The following is a 20877-nucleotide window of genomic DNA, read 5'->3' as shown; positions in this document are numbered from 1 at the left end:
GACTTCAGACCCACTCAACAAGAGGGAAATCACGCCTGGTACTGGGATCCTAGTTAATGACTCATGGCTAGCAAAGCAATGGACCGCAGAGGAGAACCTACAACTACTACTACACTAGATCACCAGCATTCTTTACTCTAAATGCTTAGCCTTGCAACCATAGATATGTGTAGCTCTCACCCCTCATCAGTGAACCTTCTCTTTGCAGCAGATGGAGAAGCACAGACGGCCATCACTGGACAAAATGCAAAGCATAACTGATTCCCAGTGCCCATCTCTAGTAGATAAATCATCAGCACAACTCTTATATCTAAGGCTCAGGGAACACCTTGGAAGAGGTGGGAGAAAGACTGTAAGAGTCAGAGGACCAGGGAATTTGCTGTAAGATTGTATCTTCAGCTGTCCCTACTGATAATGTAAGTTTGAGACTAGTGGTCAGCTTCAGGAACTTCCTGAAGCTGTGTTGAAATGTTTACCTCTTGAGCTTAATGAGCTTCCCCGCAGGGCAGAGTGTTTCACTTCCCTTTAGAATTTCCTGTTGTTTTACCTCTTGATATTCTGTGTCTTCCTGAGCCTTTCTACCCAGGAGGAAAACTGACAAAGCACCAATGTCTGTCAGGTTTTATTTTGTTACTGTATTATCTTAATAGACTTCCTAGAATTAAAGTGGATATTGCCACACAATGATGAGCTTTTCTATACATATGTAAGATTCATCTACATTTTTTTTCTTTTGTCTCAGCTGCTAGAAGAAACTCAAATCCACCCGAGTTTTCTAGGAATTTTGCCTTTTGTGGCAGAGAAGAACTTGACTAAAATTTGACATCTATAAAGATGTTTGATTTTCTGTTTTTCCACATCCTTTGGTAGATGTATTAATTCAACATTATTAATATTATATACTTGAACTCTTTCATTATTAAAAGACAAATACTCATTGACTCCACTCTTTTAAAGTCTCCTGTCCCTTTACGGTTTACTTATGTGATGCTATTTACTTATTCTGTTCTTACTGGAGACAGATTTATCAGTAAAGAAATTCATAACTCCTCTGCACACTGTTGGCTTTGTCTGTTTTACTAATTTAAAATGTTTATCTTAGCTCAATTTATTTGTTTCAAGTGTAATTTTAAATGCAATTAATATATTCACATCAACCAGTCTATTCCTTAAGTCTAAACACCTTTAGCATTAATATTTTTAAATGAATCTTGTTATCAGTAGATAATTAAATTAATTTAGTATTAGCAGGATTTGAATGTTTTGGCACCTATATAGGGACTTCAGCTTAATATAATGTTCACTACATTGGTAGAGAAGCACTGAAGTCTGCCCATTATTTTATGCTTTGGATCAGTTTTGTATGGGTAATGATAATTTTTTTTCTAATTTCCACTCACATTTTCATCTTGGATATTCCCATTCCTTTTTTCTGTATATTTAAATAATAGCAGTAGTGTGTGTGTGTGTGTGTGTGTGGTGTGTGTGTGTATGTTTTCTCTCCTCCTTGATAATTTATTATATGTACAAATACTTGACAGTTCTACTGTAATGGGCTTCATGTTTCTTCATTGAGTCCTTTAATCTCTGATGCCAATCAAATAACAAGTAGCCATTTTGATTTTACCCATTCAAACACTCATATAATATACAGGAAGAATTTCACTTGTAGAACATTTAAAAATTTATATCTCATAAGTAAGTCTCAGTTTATATCATTTGGTAATGAGTCTTAAATAGAAATTAAGTCAGTATATTATCTTTTGTTTTTCATCTGTTTCTTGTTAAGACAGTCACATTATGTAGCACAGGCTGGCCTTGTATTTGCATCAACACTCTTACCTTTGCCTCCCAAAAATATAGGGCTCTTTTAAATCAATGGGCGTTTTCACAAAGATTTTGAATTATTCATAGACCTAAGATTTGTGACACTCATGGCCATGAAAGATTGCCATGGAACACTTTTATTGTCTCACGTTAATTAAGATAAATGACATGAACTCTCATGGGAGCATGAATCACAGAATCTAGCTTGATGAGGAATTACTATAAAACAGAGAAAAATTGAAAAGTGAGAAATTAAAGAGATGTAAGAGAAACTTCTGAGACAAGGAGTAGTTTCCAAGAGAGGAAAAGCCATAGAGGTATCTTTGCTTAGCATTTTATAAGCAACACCACAAACTATTCAAAGACCAAGAAAATTATTTTGAGATTGCTTAATTCTCTGCATGTCTCTCTGGCCTATCCAGGAAGGTGATACTATGCTGCTTGTATGCAGCCAACTCAGTTAGGGGTGGCTGAGATCCTCTCTGTAGCTCTGACTCTAACATCTTTAGAAACCCTAACTAACTCCTAGCTCATAGTCACTTAAACTTTGTTATTGCTTTCAAACTTTCCAGTTGTCTTGTTAACTGTTACTTATATTAACTTCTCTGGTTTTGTTAGTGGTTGACCTTGACTTTCTGCTGGCCATAGGTTACTTGCTGGTGTTGCTAGTATTCCTAGAAGATGCCCCAAGTTTGTTAGCTATAGTAGACATTCTTTCCTCTTACAGATACCAACAGATACCTGTTGTTTTCTTGCTTAGCTATCTGTCTGAGGAGCAATCTGGTGGGTGTACCATTATCAAACTGAAAGTAAACTCATTAGAAATAATTCTTCCTTATAAACTAGTTTGTTAAAGTTAGGTACATTTTATAAGCAATAGAATAAAAGCAAGAATGTGTAATAAGCAACAATGTCTAGCATGTGTTTATCAAAATGGAAAGGTATTATGGAAGCTAGTCATCATCACTAGTCACTGGACTGGCTTCATTTTTTTGAAATAAATATTTTTATTAGATATTTTCTTTATTTACATTTCAAATGTTATCCCCGTTCCTAGTTTCCCCTCTGAGCCCTCCCCCATGCCTTCCCCCACTCACCAACCCACCTACTCCCACTTCCTGGCATTCCCCTATACTAGGCCATAGAACCTTCACAGGACCAAGGGCCTCTCCTCCCATTGATGACCAACTAGGCCATCCTCTATGCAGCTAGAGCCATAAGACCCACCATGTGTTTTCTTTGGTAGTTTAGTCCCAGGAAGCTCTGGGGGTACTGGTCGGTTCATATTGTTGCTCCTCCTATGGGGCTGCAAACCCCTTCAGCTCCTTAGGTACTTTCTCTAGCTCCTTTATTGGAGACCCTACTATGAGCATCCACTACTGTATTGGTCAGGCACTGGCAGAGTCTCTCAGGAGACAGCTATATCAGGCTCCTGTCAGCAAGCTCTTGTTGGCATCCACAATAGTGTCTGGTTTTGGTGATTGTTTATGGGATGGATCCCTAGGTGGAACTTGCTTCTTAAAAAGTGTCTTTTAGCAGGCACACGTTTCTATCACATACCCAACCACAAACATCTTTGTCTCTTATTGTTAGTGCTTTTGGCTCCACTGTTTTAATCCATAAGGGGTTTATTCCATAATATCCACTCCAGTGTAACATATGTAGATGTTGCATGACACTAGTCCTGGGAAGACATGAACAAATGTCTATTAGCCCTATGTCAGGAACCAAAGACAGACCAAAGCAAGGATATCACTCAAAACCAACTGTGACTAATAAATTCATTTGGATTGCATATTAGGGTATGGTTGATGGATTAGTTACAGTAGGAGAAATGAATCAAAGATAGCTGCATCACCAAGCTCTCACTAAAGTGTAGATGGTGGCACACAAAGGCTGGGAGCATGAAGCTCAGTGCACAGTTTCAGGCAGCTTAAGTTTGTTAAGTGCCTCCTTTAGGTGATTCAGGAAGTCCAAGCCTCTTCAAAGCAGCATAGCTGGTCTTCCATTTTCAGATAGTTTGGGTGGTCTCTGTCTCTGATTCCTGCTGGCAGCTTGACTCATCTGTTCCTCTTCCAGGCAGCTTGGCTTTTCTGAGTCTCTCAGCAGCCCTTACTGTTTTAGGGAGGAAGGAAGGAATCTAATGCATCTTGTCAGTTTCAGGGCTTCCTGAATATTTTGAGTTGTTTGCTTCTTGAGTTTGAACCAGCTTCCTTAAAGTATGGAGTGTTTTCCCTCCCATGAAAAGATCCTGAATCTTAACAAGCTCCAAGATGGATTGTTTTATCATGGAGGAACTGCTACATAACAATGACCAAATTGTAGTTTTCTTTTTTTTTTTTAAAGATTTATCTATTTATTATATGTAAGTACACTGTAGCTGTCTTCAGACACACCAGAAGAGGGCATCAGATCTCATTACGGATGGTTGTGAGCCACCATGTGGTTGCTGGCATTTGAACTCTGGACCTTCGGAAGAGCAGTCGGGTGCTCTTACCCACTGAGCCATCTCACCAGCCCCCAAAATCTGGTTTTCAATGTGGGCCTTTTGCTGGCTACCCACTATGAACTAACACCTGCCTTACCGCATACTGAATTACATCCATAAGCCACCATAATCAACAAATAACTGTACTTTTAGCATCAAAATATTCTGCATTTGTAGAATACTATTCGTACTTGCAGGTAAATTCGCTTTTCTATAATGAAGTTTGTTATTTTCTTATTCATATGAAGTTTTTAAATATCACACCATATATTTTAAATTATGGACTATGGAATTTTAAATTTTATCTATTTAAATAGATTGCATTTTGCTAGTTTACTGCTACTGTAAGGAAAATTCACATAAAAATGTCAATTAACAGAAGAAATATCCAAAAATATATCACATACTTTATGAAAGAAAATGCTTCAGTAACCCAGGACCTTCACTGTACTAAACATGCTCACCCCATTTCTTCAAAAAGACAGTACTTGAATTTCATCACAGATGATTGAGTTACATTCTTGTAAAAACATGCATGTATAAACACAGTGTGGCATCTATCCCTTTATATTTAATTTCTATATATTATATTTCTAACATGTATTCTGCTTCTTATATGCAACAGTATCTGTACCATATCTTCTGCTAGGGGTACCTTGGAATGTTTTGTGTCTCATTTGCAAGTATTACTTTTATTGGATAGTGCTAGATAGATAGTATATAAGGAATATATACAATATAAATAGTAATAACATTCTCTGAGTAAAATTATAAGGATTAACAATATATTGACCTTTGACCTTTTACATTCCTTATATAAGTTCTCAGATCTTTGTAATTTTCTTGAGCTTCCCAGCTTTTCTTTACACTTTGGAAAAACATCCAGCCACTTACAAGACATAATATCATTAACAAAGCAACACTCACCAAGCCGACCCATGATGATCTTTTGCAAGGAGCTAAAGCTGATGTCATGAAGATAGCAGTTGTTTGGCATGAAAGATAGTGCTGTGTAACATCATCTTAATTAAAAATAGTTGATTGCATAGGAAATCTAAGGAGGTAAAGTAGGTTGTTAGAACATTCTCTTAAGGGCAGGTTAAGCAAACAGGCTGAGTACCCAGGATAGCCATTGTAAGGTCCAACAAAAGTTCCTGTCTCTTAAAATGCAAGGAATATTTTCAGGATACAATCCATCCCATGCCTTCCCTAAGCTTCTCCTCACAATATCTTCTGGGTACAAGGAACCCCAATCTCACATACAGTACTTTCACTTCCCAGCCTACCTATACCTCTCTAGCTTCCCCCTCAGTATGTTCAGCAATTTATTTTTTATTATCTTTGATGAAGTTCACCATTTGGAAAAGTATACAATGTCATCTCTTTATACTTTTTTCTAAAATTTATCTATAGTGCATGTGCACATGTGTGATGTGCATGTGCACACATGCAGACATACATGCACACACATCCTGTATGCCAGGGATCCATCCCATAATCAGCTTCCAAACGCTGACACCATTGCATACACTAGCAAGATTTTGCTGAAAGGACCCAGATATAGCTGTCTCTTGTGAGACTATGCCGGGCCTAGCAAACACAGAAGTGGATGCTCACAGTCAGCTATTGGATGGATCACAGGGCTCCCAATGGAGAAGCTAGAGAAAGTACCCAAGGAGCTAAAGGGATCCGCAACCCTATGGGTGGAACAACATGATGAACTAACCAGTACCCTGGAGCTCTTGTCTCTAGCTGCATATGTATCAAAAGATGGCCTAGTCGGCCATCACTGGAAAGAGAGGCCCATTGGACTTGCAAACTTTATATGCCCCAATACAGGGGAATGCCAGGGCCAAAAGAATGGGAATGGGTGGGTAGGGAAGTGGGGGCGGGTATGGGGGACTTTTGGGATAGCATTGGAAATGTAATTGAGGAAAATACGTAATAAAAAATGAATAAATGAATAAATAAATAAATAAATAAATAAATAAATAAATAAATAAATAAAAAGACATTTATCTAATTTACTCTAAAGTTTTTGTCCTTTTCTCTTTGGCTCTTTTTGATACATGCTCCAGGCAGTCTTTTAATCAATCATATATGTTTGAATATGAAGTCCTTCACTGTTACTTCCTCTAATCTCTCTGATCTTGGGTAAAGGCTTCCAGAAACTTACAAAAGTATAAAGTAGCTCCTATCAATAGGAGCTAAAATACAAATCAAGGACAATGTAATATTATATTTTTATAACATGATGTATATAATATATGTACACACATATCCTTATGTCATATAAGCCACATATGGAAAATCAGAGAACCTAGTGTGTTGAGTATATGATGATAAAAATGACAGAATATTCAGGAAATCTTTCAGAAATATGTGACATGACATAGAGAAGAAACAGCCACGCAATCTAGCAACATATTGCTCTGGTTCAAACTCTTCTTCAGCTTTGCTTTTCTATGACTTTGGGCAATTTCTGGAACTTTATTAGGTCTATATGCTAATGCACAGAACAGGTGACACAACTATTTCGATGTTTAATGGATTAAACATTTTAAATAATTTTTAGTATATATTAAATGGCGTAGAAATGTCTGGTAGCAAGAAAATAATACATTACTGAAGATCAAAATGAATAATTATAAAATGTGCTAACTGAATTCTTAATATGTCCCAATACTCTAATAAGTATTCTGCCTACTATCTTACTTGATCTTCAGAGTGATATTATAAGGACAAGTGATTAATTTAAAGATGAGGCCATCAACTTTATTGTTCTATATGGAAAAAAGCTCCTTAAAAATTGCCAGCTGTTATGAAAAGCCAAACGTAGGCTGTGCCTGAGGTGCCAGAATGAAGAATTTGAATTCCATCCATTCATAGCTTAAGGATTCACTAGAGATAGAATAATATTAATAAAAATATTTTAGGAAAATTTAATCTAGTAATGATTTTCAGGATGAACAGAAATATAAAAAGAAGATAAGAAAGACAAGACAGCATTTAAGTTGAAGGAGTTGGACTCTACCTCTAGCTCTGTGTTGATGAGAACACATTTTGATAAATCTAAAGGTATTATATGTGATCTGAATGTCCTACATTCCTAGCTTAATATAGTTTGTGAAAATGCATGCGTGTATGTGTATGGTTGTGAGTATGTCTTTATATTTATATGTATCTTCAGTAAAGCCAGTGGTCATTGTCTTACACCTCTCAGGCTACTCTAGCAAACTATCACACCCTGGATGTACTAAGAGGAATTGTTTGTTCAAGACCAATGTTAGCTGATTTAATTGCTGGTGAAATTCTTGTGATTATCTACAGAGATATTCCTTACTACTGTGTTGTCCTAATATAGTACAATAAAAGTGTTGCATTGGGTTCCTCTTCTTGGGTTGGGAACTACAGATCTAGTGGGTTGGGGCTCCATTCTTATGATGTCATTTAAGGTAAATCACTTCCTGAGAGGAGATAGATCTGATGTCACATGAGGGACCAAGCTTTATGATACAAATTTTGGGGATCCAGTGCTGTCCCTCAACTCAAGGTGACTTGATAGTAACTGAACTCAGTGTGAAAGTCTGAGGTAGCTCAAAGGGAAAAGAACCTGTAAGTAAAGTACTTTTGAGCATGTCATGCTATTCTTAAGCTAGCTACCCTTTAGGGAAATCAAAGTCTTGACATAATGATTAAGATTACAGTAGAAAAACAATTATCTCACATTCTTTTTTGACCCAATCCCTTGCATTATATTTCTAAAGATACAAGAATGAGAGAACGAAGAACAATTTGAGAGTGCTGCTCCCAGAAATGGAGATGGACATCACAGGGTGGTGGATGAATTTTAACAATATTCATTAATGACATCATAAGAATGGAGCCCCAACCCACTAGATCTGTTGTCCCCCACCCAAGAAGAGGAACCCAATGGAACACTTTTATTGTACTACATTAGGACAACACAGTCGTAAGGAATATCTTACTGACAATAATGATTGACTTGTACTTTGATTTACTGTTTGTCATTATACATGATCTCATTGAATCTTTCCACTACAGTAATATATAGCATCCTAAGTTTTTATACTTTGGAAAAATTAAATAACTTACTTAAGGTCAATATGAATGGTAGTTCCAATTGAATCCTTAAATCAATAAGGTACAGATTGCTCCAGGCAAAAATAGCACTGCAATCAGTAAGAATGATGGGAACTGGAATGAAGAGATAGGAAAGACACTCTACAGTGACATCAATATTGGACATTATCTATAAGATCAGTAAGTAGCATTAGTGTCAGTGGCAAACCCAAGACTTACCTCTTGGGAATTATGCTGTCAATGGAAGTAAAACAATAAGACGTATTGGTATTTAAGGGTCCTGGGAGAACTCAGCAACCCATTTTGAGTTAGAGGAAGACTCTTCAGATAAGTAGTCATGAACTGCACTAGGTTGAAGCCATTTAATTATCTTGTTTCTTTGCCAGCTGGTTGTGCCTTATGAAACTGCCTTCACAAATATAATAACCTAAGTCATTAGTTTACAAATATCAGTAATCCTTAGAATATTTTTATCAAATTAGGTAAGTTTAGTTTGATAAGGAGAGACCATACAGTGAAATTTACAGAGCTCATATAGGCTCACTCTGATGGTTTTCATTCCATGAAAGAAGATTTTTTGCAATCATATATATCAGAGTTTCAGTAATATAAAAATGAAAATACCTTTTGTTCCTAAGAAATGTATTTTAATATTTTTAAATGAACTTTACACATTGTATTAACTATTGAGCTATATAAAACTGATTAAATTAATTATAATGAAATTTGTTTCTATTAGTGATCAATATATATTTTCTATTAATATTTTTAATGTTATAATTTAACATTATGGAAAAGATATAGTTAGAAAAATAATACATATTTTTATTCACACATCTAATGAGATCAACATGTAAATTCAAGACATGTTGTAAAACGTCTGCATAACATGACAAAAACCTTTAAAAATGTTTCCTTTAGGGGCTGGAGGGACGTCTCTCCCAGAGAACCATGGGTTACATGGTAGATCACAACTCTCTGGAATTCCAGTTGCAGGTGATCCAACACTCTTCTACAAACATACATGTATAATAAACACCAATTCAAATAAAATACAAAATGAATCTAAAATAGTTCTTTTATTTTTTTATTTGTTTTTTGTGGTTCCACGCATGAGAGGCTTATTGTGCAGGGATGGAGGGGTGGCGAAGTGGGTAGAAGGGCAGAGAAGAGGAAAAAGAGAGAAAGAGAGGGGAGAAAAAGAGAAGAGACTCTTTTATTTTTTGGAGGTTATAATATAATTAAATCATGCTCCCTTTCCTTTTCTCCCTCTAAACCCTTCCATATTCCCCTGCTTGTTCTCTTTCAAATTCATGCCATTTTTTAATTTTTTAATTGTTACACACACACACACACACACACACACACCCCACAAGTATACCTCTCTCAGTATGTATAATGTTAGTTGTATGTGTATTTTCAGGACTGACCATTTAATATTGGGAATCCAATCTGTGTGACGTATCCTGAATAAGAATACTTCTTTGCCCCCCACCCCCTTATTCCATAACAGTGTGCAGTGCTTTGTGTAGGGTTGATATTGCCTGAATCTCCTATTCCAGTTCAGGTTAGCATATCTGCCATTGTTGTCTTTGTTCAGCATCTGTTCATACAGTTGTGTTGGTGAAATATAATTATACAGACTTGAATATCCCTAAGAGACACACTGTCATAGCAAACTTTGTGTTCCTTTGTCTTTTATAATTTTTTCTCTCCTCTTGTGCAATGAATCCTGACACATAGGTTCAGGTGTCATACGGTCAATACCTCAGTTAGGACTGGGCTCTAGAACTCAGCATTTTGGCTGGTTGTGGTTTCTGTAGTGACAGTAGTCTGTTGAAGAGAGAGGTTTTTTGGATGAGGGATGAGAACTGCACTTATCCATGGGTATACTGAAAAATATCTAGAGTGTAGTTAGGGATTATGCTGGTTTAGTAAACTTGTGGCTGTATTTTCTCCTCCAAGATCCATGATTTTCCTATAACATGCCAGTGGCCTTTGAGTCTAAATTATATTCTAATAAACCATGTAAAAATAACAAATAAAAGTATGATATACAGTTCATCTAAAATTTCTTTTATATATATTTTTTTTATTACATCTTTTCCTCAATTACATTTCTAATGCTATCCCAAAAGTCCCCCATACCCTCCCCCCACTTCCCTACCCACCCATTCCCATTTTTTTGGCTCTGGCGTTCCCCTGTACTGGGGCATATAAAGTTTGCATGTCCAATGGGCCTCTCTTTCCAGTGATGGCCGACTAGGCCATCTTTTGATACATATGCAGCTAGAGTTAAGAGCTCTGGGGTACTGGTTAGTTCATCATGTTGTTCCACCCATAGGGTTGCGGATCCCTTCAGTTCCTTGGGTACTTTCTCCAGCTCCTCCACTGGGGGCCCTGTGATCCATCCACTAGCTGACTGTGAGCATCCACTTCTGTGTTTGCCAGGCCCCGGCATAGTCTCACAAGAGACAGCTATATCTGGGTCCTTTCAGCAAAATCTTGCTAGTGTATGCAATGGTGTCAGCGTTTGGAAGCTGATTATGGGGTGGATCTCTGGATAAGGCAGTCTCTAGATGGTCCATCCTTTTGTCACAGCTCCAAACTTTATCTCTGTAACTCTTTCCATGGGTGTTCTGTTCCCAATTCTAAGGAGGGGCATAAGGTCCACACTTCAGTCTTCATTCTTCTTGAGTTTCATGTGTTTAGCAAACTGTATCTTATATCTTGGGTATCCTAAGTTTTGGGCTAATATCCACTTATCAGTGTGCTAATAACTGAATTTAGCTTCAGAAATGTCCTATAGGACATTTAAAAATAAATGTTAAAAATAACTGCCATGGTACAGAAATATTTAATTGAACAAAAGATATTATATAGTTCATTAGACTTTTTAAAAAATATTGCTAAGTAAATTCTTTTATTATTGTTTTAAAATAATTGCATAATACTACTCATTGAACTGTGTTAAAATACAATGAAAATGATGTGTGAGTATATTGAGTAATCTGGGAGCGTACACACACACACACACAGACTTTCTGAACATAATCTTTCCTCTGTTTCAGTGTCTTCCAGAAGGATAATGGGGTCAATAAAGTCAGTAGTGCCAGCTGACATATCTGTGAGGTTTGCTACTATTTCTTCAGAAGTCACATGCAAAAGAAAGAAGGAAATAGGCAAGGCTTTTGATTAAAACTAATAAAAAATTGAAAATCTATTTTTATATGAGCGTTTCCTAGACAACAGTATAGAAGACCCTCTAGTAAATATTCCTGTGCTGTTTCCTGCTCAAGCCTGTCGCACTGTTCTCTTTTCTTGTTTAATTCATATTACTGAATTAATTAATATTACTGAATTTCATTTCAGTACTAAGGATTCCTTCTTAATGTCAAGTAAATCTAAACAGGTATTACATGAAAACCAAAACAAGGTGATATTTTAGGAGCCTTTTACATCGTAAGGCTCCCTAGCTTTCTAGCCATTAGCTTATTGTGACTCATCAAAAGACAAAAGACCATTAACATTTTGACCTATCAAACATTCTATGGTGGTCTTGTAAGGAAACCACTGATGAGGTGATCTGGGAATTTTTACCTCATGAATATGTTTCCATAAGTGAAGTATTAAAAAAAACACCAAAAGGTTACAAAATCAACAAATATTAGACTATAATTATCAAATGAGATCTTAAGTATCACTTTGATACATCAAGTGCATGTAATAAGAGAGCCCTGATCAAACAAAGGCAGTGGGAACTAAAATAATTTATCATATTGTAACTAAAGAAACTAAGATAAATATTTTAAGAGCTTTGAGAGAAATGAATTAACTTATGAAAAGAAAGTGTGTCCTTTTTCACAGTAATGTGTTCTTTTTGAGGGGAATAAAATCTGGAGTGTTAAAACAAAGGAAGTACATAAATAATAAAAAAATATTTTAAAAAAAGAAAACATGTGAATCCCTCTTCCCCCAAGTTTCATCCAAGTTCTGGAAATAATAATGTATATAACACAGACAGGCTATGCTTTCTCAGAACTCAAATGTTTTACCATCCAGGGCACTTTACTCTTAGTCATAGCTCCCATTCTCCAGCTCAGGCAGACTCTCAAAGAGAGAAAATGACTCCTTATTAGCTCTTGAAAAATAATAACTTCCTCTTGTTTCCATTTATAAAATGAGAATAATAATACCTATTCAAGATTATTATAACTAGGAAAAGAAAGAAAGCGTGTAAAGAACATTCTCAACCATAAGGTAAAAGGAAATCCTTGATAGCATTAGTACCCAATAGCTGACCATACTTTAAAAGAGAAGAGCGGAGCCAAAAGAAGTTGGAACTAACCAAGAAATTTGAGTTGTAAAAAGTAGGTATCATCAGGGCTGGGCAATGTGAGAGGAAAGTGGTAGAGAAGGTGCATATTATTACGCACAAAACTATGGGAACAGATATAAGCAAGATGAAATATGGCAAAAACCTTCTAAAATCACGTGTGGTGTGTGTGTGTGTGTGTGTGTGTGTGGTTTTTTTTTTTTAATGTGCATATTATCTAGTCTTAATGCTATGGCAAACTTAAAATGATTTTGTGTTATAACAGAAATTATATTTTAACCTAATGTTAGACTTAAAGTAATTACAAAAATTTTTCATTCACCTACACCAATACAAAAATACTACTTAAATTTCTTTTTCTTTCAGGAAAGATTTTTTTTAAGTGCATACATGTTAACTCTGAGAGGCTTAAGATACTTTTGGCAATATTTCACACACAAAAAATTCTCATCCTCCAAGTATTTTTGACTCTAAAAGATAAATCTGTGAGTTCCCTTTGGTACATGGATAAACCTCTGAGAAAAGAATGAATTATTATCACAATATTGAAAAGCTTTTATTATCTGTCTCAAGACTGAAGTCATCTTAAATTTTACTCTTATGAGAGTAGGGTTCCCTTACTATGTTTTGAAATAATATTCACAAAATTTTGCATTGAATGATGAATATTTATTCCTCATACTTTGACACACTATAGCATCCTAGTTAATTAAAAATACATTGACTACATTTTGTCCATAAAACAAATTAGATACAAATCCTAATAAAACTTGTACTCCCCAGGCAGTGACTTTCAGGTCAAGCAATATCCTTTTAAATCTCTTGCCAGCATGGAAGGTCATTGTACTCCATTTAGAAAATGAATCTTGGGATAAAAATACTAATTTATTATGCTGAGTTAATACAAGTTTTCAAAATAGCATATTGCATATAAGACATTTTACATGATGTTCTAAGACTATATATATATATATATATATATATATATATATATATATATAGTCTCTCTCTATATATATATAGAGAGAGCTACAAATAACTATATAAATATATAGATATATGCATATACATATAGACATAGATATATAGATATAGATATATGAGACAGGAGAGAGAGTCTGTTTTAACTATTTATATGAATAGAGCAGGATAAATTACAAAGATAAAGAAGACTCACATATTTTGTGAATAACTTTCATTATTTATTTATTTATTTATTTATTTATTTACATTCTTTTGGTTTTTCGAGACAGAGTTTCTCTGTGTCACCCTGGCTGTCCTGTAACTCACTCTATAGACCAGGTTGGCCTCAAACTCAGAAATCTGCCTGCCTCTGCCTCCCAAGTGCTGTGATTAAAGGCATGTGCCACCACTGCCCAGCTTTAAACATTATTTTTAAAGCTAGTTTTGAAACTTTCTTGTGGAGGGAGAAACCATGCAGAATAGTGTACAGTTGCTTTAAATGACCCTTTCTGGTGTGATTGAATTCAGATTATTGCTGTCATAATATGGAAGTTCAAAATGGTCAAAAAGTGAAAAAAGAAATTTCTTTACCACTGCTTCTCTTAGAGCCTCTTAGTAAGTAGAAGAGACACAGTTACACTGGGACACTTGTCTTTCTATTTTGTTGTCAGAAACCAAAAGACTAAAGGCATGCTATGATGCTATGGTTCATCAGTAATTCATGTTAATGGCATGTGATATGCCTAACACAAAGATCTGTGGACCAAACAATGAAATGTGTCTGGGATTGAGTACTCTGCAGGAATAAAGCTCGCATCTATTTGAAGAGAATTTGCCTTTTGCCCCCCATCCTTCAAGCAAAACAAGAAAATTAAATTTCATGGTGAATAATTCTGTTGATAAAGTTGATCAAATATGCAACTACTACATTAGTTAGCAGTTCTTACTTTTGCTTCTTGGCTAAGAAATTATTAAAATTCAGTATTTCTGTCCCAGTTAATTTTCCTTTTCCCTGTTAGCAAATAGCTGCTTTGAAATAGCATAAGAAAGGAAAAATTTAATTTGGCCAATGATTTGAAGATACAGTCTATCATGGAGGGAAGGCATGGTGGCTGCAGGCTCCATAGCAACAGAAGCAAGCGTGGGCCTCTCGATCACAATTCAGTAGACCAGGAAGCAGAAAGAGTATAGGAATCAAAGCCAGAACACAAACCTGAACACTGCTCCCCAGCGAGGCTCCACCTCGTAATAGTTCCACAACCCCTGCAAACAGTGTCATCAGATGAAGCCCAAACATATAGACAAACCTCAGACAAGCCTCAACAGATTTTTTAAAACTATCTTACCATACACAAAATATTTTCTTTGCTTTTTAAAACAAGACTTATAATTTTCTTTTCTACCTTTTCTCTTTGTTTAACCTTTATTGAGTTTATTCTTCAACAAGTTCATACAACTATAACATGCCCTCTGCCTATGATGCTCCCAATCTCTGTGACTTCTATTATACGTCTTTCTTCCTGAAAAAAAATCATTTCCATATTCATAATTTAAAATGTTTCTTTTTTGTTGTTGTTTTTACAGATTTGTTTTGTTTGAGAGCTACTGAGTTTAACCAGGATCATCTGAATATCCATAGCTTTAGAACTACATGCTGGAGCTTGGTAGACTCCTCTGTCTGTACACAACTAAAGACAATGACTGTCTCTGCCCCAGAATCCATTAGTAGTCAAAAGTTGATCAGAAATGTAAGCCCCAATCCACTGTGGATAGCTTCTCCCCACTGAGCCATGGATGACATTGTGTAGACCTACAGAAGCAGCCACAGCTTTTATGAACTCATGACTGCATTTGTTGTGTAATGACCAAACTACAGTTTTAGCGCTCTTTTTCATCTTCTAACTTATACTCTTTCCATTCCCTGAGTCTTAGAAAGGGTGTTTAAATGTCTTGTGTAGCGCTGAACACTCACTTGTCACTTATCTGAGTTCCTTAAGCAGCCATGTGTCTCTGCTCTTACCACCATGCACTGACAAAAGAAGCTGGTATGACTAACACTGGGGGTAGCACTTGTTTATGTCCATAAACAGAAATATTCAGAAAGCTGCTTTTGATATGGCTCAGAACTCCAATCTGAGACTGGTTGGTTACCCCATAAGTTGTGCCACTACATAAAAAAATCTGTCTACAACAAATCTATAGCCATACCCAACATTATATTCAATGGGAAAAAAAAAAAAAACCTTAAAGTATCTCTAAGGTCAGAAATAAGACAAGGGCATCTGTGTGCTCTCTCCATTCCTACTCCGTACAGTGCTGGAGGTTTTAGCTAAAGAATAAGACAAGAGAATAAAATAAAGAGAATTCATATATTAAACAAGAAATCAAAATATCTCTGTTTACAGATGATAAAATTGTATATATAATAGGCCATGATGATACTACAAAAATATATCAGAGCTGATAAATACTTTGAGTAAGATGGAAGGAAACAAAACTAACACACTAAAATCAGTATTATTCCTATATGCCAATGATAGAAACCAGGGAAGGATAAAAGACAATGCTAATGACAAAAGAAATCATGGAAGTAATTTCTTTAACGGTAGTCACAAAAAGTAAAATACCAGGGAATACAGGTAACAAAAAAAAAAAAAAAAGAAAGAAAGATACTTTAAGACACTGAAGAAAGAAATTGAGAAAGACATTAGGAGATGATGGAACGACATACCATGTTCATGAATCAGAACAATCAAATATTAGGAAAGTGGCCATAATATCCAAACCAACCTATATTCCAATGCACTTTCAACTAAACCTCTAAGGTACACAGACTTAAGTGATATTACATTTTATTTTGAAACACTAATAAGCAATGATACTTAAAATGATCCTGAACAGAAAGAATACTGCACATAGCACTGCCATACTTGAGTTTTACAGAGCCTTGTAACAAAAGCTGAATCATAACACTGGCTAGAGATGCAAAAGCGATGAAGACAAACAGACAGAATAGCAAGGTCCCTGAGCTAAATCTACACATGTGCACAGCTACCTGAATTTTTACAAAAATTCTGGAGAAAAGACAGTGTGTTCAACAAACAAATGGTGCTGGAAAAGTTAGATGTCAACATACAGAAAAATAAAACACAATCTTAATCTCTGCCTGCATAAAACCCAAGTCCAAGTAGATCAAGGACCTCAAAATAAGAGCAGATACTTGGAAAATACTAGAGAAGACATTAGGTATTCCAAAAGGTGCAACAATGGCACTCAAATCCTGGGCATAAACAGTAGTCACTCATTGGAATGAAGCTTACTCAATAGAAGTAAATTCATCCCTGGTACTGTAAATTTAGCAGCCTACATAAGGCTTGTGAAACAATGGTGTAAGACCCCCGAAACTGGGGAGACCTCCGCTCAAGTCCTGGGATGAACTGGCTGGCACTCCAATGACTCGAGAGAAAACCACACCTGATGCAAACTGCAAGAGGCTTTATTGTCAGCTAGCTGAGGATGATCACGGCTCAGGGCAGGGGAGACAGTAGGGGGCTTTTAAAGGAAAAGTGAGGAATTGGGAGGAGTTAGGAGGAGAGTTGGGAGGAGTTGGGAGGAGTTTGGCTACAGCTCTTCTCTGGCAGGTATCCTTGATAAAATTAAAAGGCATGAGGAGTGGGGAGTGAGTTGTAGCTCTTCTTTGTGGAGTTTATCTCCATGTCCTTGGCACAGGGAGCCAGGCAAGTGCCTGGCTAGGTCTTTTTACAATCATCCCATCTCTGGTTGTAAGGCACAGAAACAAAAAGGCTTTTTGCTGGCTATAGAAAACAAAGAACTTCTTTCTGGCTGTATTTTTAGAGATCAGGGAAAACAAGCTTGGGGGAATGTTTTAGGGGCTTTACCTTTCAGAGAGAAACGCTTTAAGTCGGGGTTTCACAATGGAACCCAGAGGAAAATGTACTACTGCCTGTTTCCTACACCAGTACACACACACCATAACAGCGCTCAAAATATTACCCTTATACCCAAAGAAAGTGGTGGTCTCACCCTTCTCCAAGCACCTTCTTTTTTATTAGGTAGATGGAAATCATCACAGACACCCACAACTGGTAGAAATTCAGATCATCTGACTGTGGAATTCCCACCCTTAATTCATCAATTCATGAATATGTAGCACAACCCCTACATGTATGGCTCAGGAAATATTGTAGAAAAGCTGGTAAGAGAGAAGACCAAAACAGATGTGCTCAGATGGTGTTTTCTAAAATAATAGTGATAACACACACACACACACACACACACACACACACACACACACACACACAGATGAAATGGGGTGGACTGGAAGGAATTGACAAAAGGAGTAGAGAGTGATTACTACTGGGATACACTATTAGAAATTCTCTAGGAATTAATAAAATTACTTTATATGTGCATATATATATATGCACACACACACATATATATATATATGAAATTCACTTCTACATACAAGCATAGGCAATGACTTTCTGAATAAGACTTTAGTAGTATAGAAAATAAAACCAACAATTTATAAGTGAGATCTCATAAAACTAGAAAGATTTACTACAGCAAAGAAAATGAGGATCAGATGAAGAAGTAACCCACAGGCAGAGAGATTCTTCTTTTCTAACGGATTTTTATATATATCCTAGAGGAAACCAATTATGCTTTTTAAAAACGATTTTGTGTTCTTAGCACAATGGTACTTTTAAAACTATACCTATCTCTATATAATTTTTATTTTTGTCTATTTGATGACTCTGGTTACTGATTAACACATCAAAAAATTGTGATAACTTACCTATGACTTTTAAACAGGGAATCTTGTAGTAAGTTTAATCCATCTGATTTCTGGAGGAATAAAATATCTGGTTATTAATGCAGGGACTATAAACTGTACACCTTTAAAGGAGAATCTTCTATTATTTAAGACATTGTCTTATGTGAAGAATAATGAAAATAACCCCATGAGGTTTGCAGTAACATCTTTCTTAACTGCCTATAATGTTACCTTTCTAGCTGCTGAGACAAGAAGCAACTTAAGAAAGGAAGGATCTATTCTTGTTGACAGTGCAGGAGAATGTAATATGTCCTATAAGAGAAGGCATGGCATCACAAATGGGAGGCTGGCTCTTCATATTACAAATGTAATAAGGAATAAACAGTGAAAAAGACGTGAAATGGAATTGATAATCCCAAGGTCTACTCCCAATACTCACTCCTTTAGGCAGCACTCCACCTCCTAGTGGCTCCACAGCCTTCCCAAACAGTGCCACTGGCTGGGGACCAATTTTTCAAACATGGAGCTGTGGAAGACATTTTTTCATTGAAGCCCAACCACCAACAATCTCACCTTACACTTAATTACTTTAGTTGGACACATTAGTCTCTGTATTCTTCCTTTTCCCCTTGTACTTATTCTGCAGTGACAAGGTCTATCTCAATTTTCCATAGTCTGAATATTAGCATGCATGTAAAAGATAGGTCTAAAAAGAGGGGAGCAAATTGCCTGTGAAACATTAAGAAGGTACCACAGCTCAGTATTTAACAATATTTTGACTATTTTTTTACTCTAAGAACATTGTTACACTTATTTCAATCTTGGGAGGCTCTACATTTAATATGACTCAAGGAGAAATATGAGATAAAAGGATAAAAAGACTATCCAAAAGAAAACGAAAGGAAAGGAAAGGAAAGGAAAGGCTTAAAGGAAAGGAAAGGAAAGGAAAGGAAAGGAAAGGAAAGGAAAGAAAAGAAAAGAAAAGAAAAGAAAAGAAAAGAAAAGAAAAGAAAAGAAGAAGAGAAAAGAAAATGGATTCCCAGTCACATTTTAGGTAGTTTATTAACACACACGCACACACATACACACACAGGTGCAAACCTTTTTATTTTTTTATTTAAAATCGAGTCTTCTCTCATGCAGTACATCCTGACCATGATTTTCCCCTCTCTCCTCTCTGTTATTTAATTCAAAATACTGTTATTTAATTCAAAATCCTTATTTCCTTTCCTTTTCTAGGAAATCCTCTTATCTTTATATTTTACTTTTACTAATTCACGAGACCATTAAAATTATCCAGATGAATGGTATACTCAATAATGTTTTCATACATATATACATTGTATAATTCTTATAAATCCCAGCTCTGCCCCACCTCTTGTCTTCCCCAGATTAACTCCCCATTTTTAATCCCAGAACTCAGGAAGCAGAGGTAGGTTGATCTTTAAATTCTAGGCTTGCATTGTCTATATAAAGAATTTCAGACAAGCTAGAGTTACGTGGGGAAACCTGTCAAGTAAACAAATAAATACATAAATAAACAATACTGTTATTTAATTCAAAAATCCTTATTTCCATTCCTTTTCTTGGAAATCCTCTTATCTTTATATTTTACTTTTAATAATTCATAAGACCATTAAAATTATCCAGATGAATGGTATACCAAATAATGTTTCCATACATATATACATTGTATAATGCTTATAAATCAGTCTAAATAAATCTATGGCCTCAAAAATGTATTGTTCTTATGATAGAGACTTTCAAAATTATTTTTCTAGGATTTCTTTTAAGTACAAGATTGTAATTAATGTCTATAATCACTTAGCTGTACATTAGCAGTTAAGAATTTTTTCCTTCAATCCTTCCTTAATACAAGCAAGTTGCTAATTGATGATTATTTCCTAATTCCATCCTCCCTCTCTTAATCTAACAATCACCCTGCTTTCAATTTATATGGCATCAAATTTTATAGATTCCATATGTGAATAATATTACAGACTATCAGTCTATTTGTGTAGATTTACTTAATTTAACAATTTCTAGTTTCACCCATATTGTTACAAATAATTAATGAAACATTACATTAAAAATCCAAGATAATAATAATATTGAAATATAAATAAATCCAGTATTATTGTTGTGTTCTTTTGTCCTAGATTGTGACACACCATCCATAATTTCTGATGTCTGTTAATTTTAAATAAACTAAAACTCATGCTCATATGGCAAATTATTTATTATTTATATGTATGTAACAGAAACATTCTTAGTAGAAACAGCACTTTTGGTCCAACACATTAAAAATTTAATAGATAAGTCTTAAGTAACAACCGCAGCAAAGTCCAATTTAGTAAG

Source organism: Mus caroli, unplaced genomic scaffold (genome assembly GCF_978045245.1).
Source record: "Mus caroli unplaced genomic scaffold, Mus_caroli_1 scaffold_11, whole genome shotgun sequence".
In the NCBI taxonomy this organism is placed as follows: Eukaryota; Metazoa; Chordata; class Mammalia; order Rodentia; family Muridae; genus Mus; species Mus caroli.
This window is presented reverse-complemented; position numbering follows the sequence as displayed.